The 8,718-nt window shown below is 48.1% G+C and overlaps 1 long non-coding RNA gene across 7 annotated transcripts in view; it reads left to right on the top strand.

Moving 5' to 3' along the window:
• Nucleotides 1-8,718, top strand: part of LOC115290094 — a 49,554-nt gene that overhangs the window by 20,648 nt on the left and 20,188 nt on the right. For 4 of the 7 annotated variants that reach the window (XR_003907957.1, XR_003907951.1, XR_003907954.1 and 1 more), the window contains 2 exons: nucleotides 1,032-1,120; nucleotides 5,615-5,691. This is a non-coding gene — a long non-coding RNA (uncharacterized LOC115290094). Of the gene's footprint in view, nucleotides 1-1,031; nucleotides 1,121-2,685; nucleotides 2,768-5,614; nucleotides 5,692-7,605; nucleotides 7,746-8,718 lie in introns of all 7 variants that reach the window. The other 3 variants (XR_003907955.1, XR_003907956.1, XR_003907952.1) reach the window with 2 other exon arrangements.

Here is an 8,718-nt window from a genome sequence, read left to right on the forward strand (position 1 = left end):
TATAGGAGTGCTGATTTGAAGGGGCACATGCACCCCAATGTTTATAGCAGCACTATCAACATTAGTCAAATTATGGAAAGAGCCCACATGTCCATCGACATGGATAAAAAAGAAGTGCTACATATATATGCAATGGAATACTACTCAGCAATGAAAAATAATGAAATCTTGCCATTTGCAACAATGTGGATGGAACTAGAGGAACTAAGATGGAACTAAGTGAAATAAGTCAGTCAAAGAAACACAGATATATGATTTCACTCATGTGGCATTTGAAAAGTACAACAGATGAACATAAGGGAAGGGAAGGAGAAATATGATGAAAACAGAGAGAGAGGCAAACCGTAAGAGATTCCTCAAAACAGAGAAAAAAATGAAGGTTGCTGGAGGGAAGGTGAATGGGGGGATGGGTTAAATGGGTGATAGGCATTAAGAAGGGCACTTGTGGAGGTGCAAATTGGGTATCATTTATAAGAGATGAGTCACTGGGTTCTACTCCTGAAGTCAAGACTACACTGTATATTAACTAACTTGACTTTAAAAGAAAAAAGAATCTAGACCCTCTGGGAGCTGATTCTTCCCCACCAGGAAATTAGTTCACATAATAAAAGTTCAGAGCTTGAGTTTAAGGGCTTGGCCTGGTGATATCTGGAGGGGAGAATATGTAAGGAGCGGAAAGTTGGTTGCTCACGGGAAAACAACTTCAAGTGACCAAGTCCTCCTGGAGCGTCCATCTGCCATGGGCTGTGCTTTTGAAGGACGTCTAATAGTGACAGCTACCTGAGCTCCGGCTGCCAGCCCTGGGCACTTCCTGCAATGGGGCAGCCCCATGATGCAGGGCTGTGTGGTTCCTGATTTCGCAGGCTGGCAGTGAGGTTTGGAAGGAGAGGGGTGCCAGCTCTATGTCAAAACCTCATCCAAATCGACAACAAGAGTCTGTAGGAGGCGTGTTTGGGTAGTAGAAGTTGTATGGTCCCTAAGCTCTTGATCACCTGTCTCTTTCCACCTTTCTCTCCCATTTCTCTCTGCAGTCCTATGAGGGAGATGCTGTTAAGGGCCTCAGGCTACACACAAGGAAACTGAGGCCCAAGTAAGCGACTTGTTCAAAGTCATCCTGCTGGTAAGTCAAAGCACCAAGGGTGGAATGCAGGCCACTCAGCTGCAAAGCCTGCAGTGGAGCTGTGCTTTCCAGAAACTTCCAGAGCCAGTGTTGATGACGATAAACCTGAAGAGCCAGGTTGTGGGACCTCCTGTCCCAGGGAAAGCCCTCCCCCAGCCACAGGCTGTCCCCAGCACTGCAGATCTGAGTTCCATCAGGGGAGTCCAACCTTCTGCCGTGTCAGGGGGTAAGAACCTGAGGGCCAACACAGACCCCTTGGTGAAGCAGGCCCTGGGTCGAGCCCAGCAAGTAGGGAGAGTAGGTCGGTGCTCAGGCTGAGAGCGGAGGCTGCATGGCCCTCCTTGTCCCTCACTGTTGGTCAGAAAACCTGCCATTGACGAAGGGGCTCGGGGCTCCTGAGTCATGCACTGTCCTCCCAGAATGCTTTGAAGACAGAGGTGACCCAAAAGGGGCTTGGAGGGCCTTAGACTGCCCGCATACTCTCCATCCCATCAGTGGGCTGGCACATCTGAGGGGCGCTCACCGACTAGCTGCAGCTCTCCACTTCCTGGTGTGGCAAGCTGGCATTTCCTGTCCTGTGGCAGGTGGGGCACGGGACCAGTTCTGCCGGTGAGTCGTGAGCCAGAGTGACACTGTTCAGTACAGGTGGGGGACCTTCTGGAGCTCTCTCCCCTCCCACACAGAGGCAGGCCACACTGGAGGTCTGGTCCCCGAGTGGCCCCAGTGGGCACCAGAGGCTGGGGCTGCAGTTTCAGAACGAAGACCCTCCCGGCTCTGGGTACCTAGGAGTATCTGGCAGGGAAAGCCAAGCCCGGAGAATTGGGCGTCCAATGTTACTCAGAGAGATGAAGCACTTTGCCAAAACGTGACGTGGCTAGAAAGTGGGGAATCAGGCTTTGAACCCCAGGGTCGCCAGAGGACAGGCGTCCTGCCTCCCAGCCACTGACCTATGGTTCCCATTGCAGACAGCTGTGAAGTCATGATTAGGAAGGGGCCCAGGGGTTGGTGACAGAAGGCTGCTTTCTGGAGTGCCCAGCTCTCTGGACACATAGTGGATCTATACTTACCTGGGGCAGAAGACATGCCTGGAGGCAGACTGGGTGCCATTGGACACTGATTGTACACTTCACCTCAACCCTGTGCAGGCAGCACTGACCCCCTGTGTCACAGCGAAGGCCCGTGGCTCAGGGAGTAGCTCAGACAGGGCCAGCCCATGTCACCTCCCCTCCCCTCCCTGTCTGGCTTGGGCCCTGCACCACAGGAAGTGGGAGGGACTTTGGGCAATCACTGACTGGGTGAGGAGATTCCTCTCCCGTGGCTAGCTTTGACATGGGTCTAATCCGTTATCAAGGCTTGGCCTGGGCAGGAACCCAGGTGGGGCTATGCAGGGGAAGGGTGACATGTTTGGCATGACTCATTGGCAGAGAGAAGGAGTAGCTTGGGCCTGTGGCTTCCAACATGCTGCTCAGCTCTGATGTCTGCGTAAATTAGCTAGAATCTTATTGGAAAGAAGCTTCTGGTTCAGAACTCTGGGACGGGGCCTGAGACTCTGCGTTTCCTCCAAGCTCGCAGGTGGTGCTAATGCTGCTGGTCAGCATCACACTTTGAGGAGTGAAAGGGAGGTGACCAAAGCTCCTTCTAAGAGCGGTGAGTGCTGGTGGATGGGGAGCCAGGCCCCTCCCCTCTGTAGGTCCTGCTTGTCCCCAGAGTGCCACACGGTAGCTTGTAGTGCTTGAGGGATACCGGTGTTCTAGTGATGGTAATAGTTGGTAAGAGACTTCAATGCTAGGCCCTGCACAAACAGCTTTCAGTATAGACTGGATTTTATTCTGGTCTCTGAAATTTCTCCATTTTGGTCACAGAATAGACTATCAGCTCCAGAATAAGTTTCATTTTTTGGCGTACTGAACAAATTAGAAATAAGGAACATTTTTCTGCTCTTTTTAAAAATTTTTAATGTTTTTATTTATTTTTGAGAGAGGTGAAACAGAGCATAAGTGGTGGAGGGGCAGAGAGACAGAGAGGGAGACAGAGAATTTGAAGCAGGCTCCAGGCTCTGAGCAGTCAGCACAGAGCCCAATCCGGGGCTTGAACTCACAGACTGCAAGATCACGACCTGAGCCGAAGAAAGCCACTTAACCAGCTGAGGCACCTAGGTGGCCCCTGCTCTTATTAAATAAAGAAGAGAATGAAGTAGGTGATCCAAGGCCAAGCTATTATGGTAGGGGGCATGCTAAGATGGCTCCTGGGATCCCTGCCCCCAGTGCACACACCTTGTCTCAGTTATTCAATCCAACTCTAATCTGGGTGCTGCCAAGACAGGGTTTTGCAGATGTAATTAAGGTCCCCAATCAGTTGTCTTTAAGGAGAAGAAATTCTTGTGGGTGAGCCTGGCCTAATCAGGGAGAGACTTGATGCGTGGGAGAGACTCTGTGAGGGAGATTCTCTCTTGCAGGTTTGAAGGAGGAGGGGCTGTGCGGTAGGGACTACAAGTAGCATCTAGGAACTGAAAGTAAGCCCTGGCTGACAGCTAGCAAAGAAAGAGGGACCCAAGTCCTGCAACTCATTCATCCATCAAACTGAATGAACTTGCCGGCAGAATCTTCCCTAGAGTCTAGAAAGAGATACTGCTAATACTTTGATTTCAGTCTTGTAAAGACATTCAGCCATGCCAGCCAGAGACTTCTCACCTGATACACTGTAAGCTGACATGTGGGCGTTTGCAGAAGGTCTGAAGTTTGGGATAATTTGATATACTGAACTAGAAAATGAATGCAGCCTCAAGAGGAGATCTTTATGACCTCAGGAGCACGTGTGGCGGCGGAGCCCTGTGCACAGGGGAGAGCAGTGTTTTCCTTTTCACTGAAGGGTGCTTTAATATATTTTATAAGACATCGATTGTTTCTGCAGGCAATTTTATTCACTGGCTCATGTGTTCGACAAGTATTTATTTAAAAATTGTTTTTAAATATTTATTTATTTTTGAGAAAGAGAGGCAGAGTGTGAGTGGGAGAAGGGCAGAGAGAGAGGCAGACACAGAATCTGAAGCGGGCTCTGAGCTGTCAGCACAGAGCCCGATGCAGGGCTCAAACCCATGAACCGTGAGATCATGACCTGAGCTGAAGTCGGACACTTATCCAACTGAGCCACCCAGGCGCCCCTTGACAAGTATTTATTGGGCAGATAGCCTGTACCAGGAACTGTTAGAGTTCTGGGGATGTAGCGGAAAATGAACCAGAAAGCCCCAGGGTTGTTTTCTCCTCCCCTACTTTGTAATCAAGTTGTAATGCAGTTTGCAGTAATTCTTAGCTTCCTGTTTGCATTCTGCAGCTGTGTTTGACACCGTGAGAAGAGGACTCCTTCAGAGCCTGGCAGATGGGGTCTGGGATTGCCCCTCTGCTCCTGGGTTTTCGGCGGCTGCCTGCCTGTCTGTGTATGCCAGGTGCCTCGTCAGCGAGAACCAGCCAGCGAATGGCTGATTTGTACCAATCATACACGACCACTGTGCATTTGGCAAATCAGCCCACGTCAGTGCCAAGTAATCACACCGTGTTTGGTTTCTCAGCTGCTTAAACGAGGAGGCTCCATTTCCAAAACAACAGCGACTGGTCCCTCTACTCCTGAGGCTGCTTCTTCCTGTTCCTCACCTGTCCTCCCCGTGACTCAGCATCATTAGGCAGAAGGAAATACTCACTTTGGGGCAATGTCCTGTGAGCCCTGCTTGACTGCTTAGGAGAAGGGAAGCAAAGGACTAGATCTGGTGGGGGAGGGGCAGGGAAGCTGCCCAGCAGAGCCCCAGGCCAAGCTCTATTTGTCTCCATTTCAGAGCAGAACTACCATCATGAAGTTGGCCCATCCAACTTGAAGCTCTGGAGTGTAGATAGGCTGGCATTCTCACATTTGCATTTGCTGATTTAGAATTGAAAAAAGATGTATATATTTTTAAAAAACAGAATGTGATTATTCTAGCTGTGGATACACAGCCAAAACCATGTTTTTCCCCATGTGTCTGGGTTTCCGTCACTGGGCACCTCCGGTAGACGGAAGATGTTTTTGTGAACTTGAATTGATTTGGCTGTGAGCTTGAACTGACTGGATTCACCGCATCAGTGCAATTGTGTAGGCCCCAGGTTCTGTACAGGTGGTTAGGATTCCGGTTCCTATTTTATATCAAGGTGTGAAGAAGGAAAGATAGGTAAAATCTTGTTGCCACTAAAATTACTTCATTTACTTTTTTTAATTAAAAAAATATTTATTCATTTTTGAGAGTGAGACAGAGTGTGAGTGGGGGAGGGGCATAGAGAGATGGAGATACAGAATCCAAAGCAGGTTCCAGGCTATGAGCTATCAGCACAGAGCCCAATACGGGGCTCAAACCCACGGACTGTGAGATCATGACCTGAGCCGAAGTCAGACGCTTAACAGACTGAGCCACCCAGGCATCCCTACTTCACTCACTTTAAATTGATAGGTCTTTATTTTTTTTTTTTTTAGGTTTACATTTCTTGATGATACAAGCAATACATATCCACCTTTCAAATTCTGAAAATCAATGAAGCACCAAGATAAAGGTAAAAATCTCATATAATCTTACCCAGGATTTGCATTCTTACCTGTTTTTTGGGGGGCTTCCTTAAGTCATTGTTTCCCACCTTCCCCTCTATCTCTTTAGAGTGATAATTCTCTACTGTTTTCTGCCCTGGAAGTCTCCTGAGTGCATTTATCATCTTTGCACATTTTATTTTAATCTTTATTTATTTTTGAGAGAGAGTGAGAGTAAGAGCTAGAGAGAGAGAGAGAAAGAGGTGTGTGTGTGAGCAGGGGAGGTGAAGAGAGAGAGGGAGACACAGAATCTGAAGCAGGCTCCAGGCTCTGAGCTGTCAGCACAGAGCCTGATACGGGGCTCAAACTCATGAAAGGGAGATTATAACCCGAGCCGAAGTCAGACGCTTATCTGACTGAGCCACCCAGGCACCTCTCATATGTCATCTCTCTTAGGATGTTCTTGCTGTTGAAACTTAGGGAGGGAAGTGACTCTGGGGCCTTTCCTGTAGAGGTGAGCTTTGAGCTAAGGCTATTGGGAACCCACCCCAGGCTCCCAGGGAAGGAAGACCTTGTTAAAAAAGGAGATGCAGGGCAGCTCCCAAGGACAGGAAGGGGATGCACAAGGACATGAGAGGACACACCTGTCACAACAGCTGGGGTCTCTGGGAGGCAAGCACTGGTCTAAGTGCTTGACAAGAATGGATGGGATCGGCCGGCAGGTGCTGTCATTGCCCTGTTGCAGGTACTGCAGGGATGGTGTGAAGATGGCTGAGTACCCAGGGGACCTCCAGTTACAGGCTTCGGCTGGCCGGGACGACACCCAACCTGTGTACCCTGGTATCAGCACTCTCGTATGGTGCCTGTGTGTGTCACAAATAGCGAGGGCCTGATGGTCATTTAATGGCTAAATGTATGTTGCTTTTAAATATCATCAACAATTGGGGCGCCTAGGTGGCTGAGTCCGTGAAGTGTTCAACTTCGGCTCAGGTCATGATCCTGCAGTTTGTGAGTTCGAACCCGCATCGGGCTCTGTGCTGACAGCTCAGAGCCTGGAGCCTGCTTCCCCTCCTCATTCTCTCTCTCTCTTTCAAAAATAAATTATATTTTAAAATGTCATCAATAATTAATAGTATTGTGGGAAACGATGATATTCCTCAAGAGGAACATCCCAATGCTGCCTCAACCTGGGACCCACAGTACAGTGGCGAGGACGGTCTTGCTGGCTGGACTGTCAGGGCCGTGAGTCCGCGGCATGGGTCAGACAGCCGCCTGAGTGTGTGAAGGCGCTTAGTGTTCAATTCTCTGTGTTCTCACTTTCCTGACTTTACTGCTTGTTTTGAGAGTGTGACATCCACCTTCACCCCTGGGCGTAAGGTTAGGACTTTCTGCCTTTTTGTCCCTGTGACCCCAGCCTGCGCCCGACACCTAGGAGGTACCCGATAAAAAGTTGTGAAAAGAATACATGAATGACTGCAGTTTTATATTGGATGGTTTGAGAAAATGCTTGTGACTTAATTTGAAATTAAACAAAAGATACAAAATCGATTCTGTTAAAACCCCCAAATCTCCCCCGACCCATGTCCGCTCACACATCCTTGAAGAAGCTGAAACACTAAAAGTTCACTGTTGTGCTTGTCTACTGAAGGTAAGTCTACATATGATTTAAAACCTTTTTAAAAATAATTTTTAACATTTTCTAAAATGTCATCAGTAAGTATGTATCACCTTTATCACATGACAAATCAACCTAAAGTAAACAGAAAATCAAATATCGCACATTTTCTTTTGTGTATAAAATAGAGAGTCACCAAAGTTAAATAGTGGAGGAGAGAGGGACCCACAAAGGTCGGGAGTACTCGGCCCAGAACGCACACGTACATGACTTGGTGGTTGGAGGTGATGTAGGGGAAGAATTGAGATGTTTATTTGGACTTTGGCAGCACCAGAAGCAGGCACAAGGGACTCCTCCAGCGCGGCCCTTCCAGCAAGTCTGGTTCTATATTGTGTAGCACCAGGTTCTCTGGCCAACCTACCAACTACATGCTGGGCATCGTAGCCACGATCCATTCAGAGTGAAAATGTAAGTCAAACTGGGCTGTTTCTAAACACTGAGAAAAAACCACCTTTGTCAGGCATATTCATGCACGGCGGCAAGACCACAACCAATGCTGTCCTCTGTGACTAATATGGCTCAGAAAGGGCCATTAAACGAAATTCTTGGATTTCTCTGGCTAATTTCAAACCTTTGTTCCAAAACCGCACAGTGGAGAGAGCCAGACTGTCTGGAGTCCGTCTTGGGCCCATGGGCTGTGGTGTCAGCAGCTCCAGAAACCTTGGTGTGGGGGCCTCAGTTCTTTGTGCAGATGCCAGTCAGCGTGCCTTGCAAGGTCGCTAAGAGTCAGTGAGGACTCAACACACAATAGCTTTCTTATTTCCTCTTTCTTCCTGGAGAGAGCTGGTATCTAATTGTAAGGGGTTTCTTTATGCCCTCCTCCTCCTCTTTCTTTCATATTGAAATACTTCTATCCAATTATTCTTCTCTTCTAATATGTGCCTTTTTGGGCTTAGGGATAGTCAAACAGAAATTTCTGGATCAGTTGTTTCTTTGAAGACATGAAAATCTCAAGTTAAGTTACATTTATTGAGTATCTACTGTGTGCTTTCGTCTACATGTATACCATTAAGAAATACAAAAGAATTGGAAGATGATGTTTTCCAAAGAGGAGTTTACCTTCTTATTTTCCCTACCATAGTGCCTGAAATTAATACTATTTCAATAAACCCTTGGTTCAATAACCTGTCTATAACAATTGCTACTATCACCACCACTATTATCACCACCATCACCATCATTACCCTCACCATCACCATTATTACCACTATTATTACCACCACCACCATCACCAGCACCATTGTCTCCACCACCATCACCACCATCATCTCCACCTCTGCCATCACCACGACCACCCCCCTTGCAGCCACCAGTACCATCACCACCATCATCTCCACCTCTGCCATCACCACAACCACCCCCACGCCAGCCACCAGTACCA

This window comes from Suricata suricatta, chromosome 4, assembly GCF_006229205.1.
Source record: "Suricata suricatta isolate VVHF042 chromosome 4, meerkat_22Aug2017_6uvM2_HiC, whole genome shotgun sequence".
NCBI lineage: Eukaryota > Metazoa > Chordata > Mammalia > Carnivora > Herpestidae > Suricata > Suricata suricatta.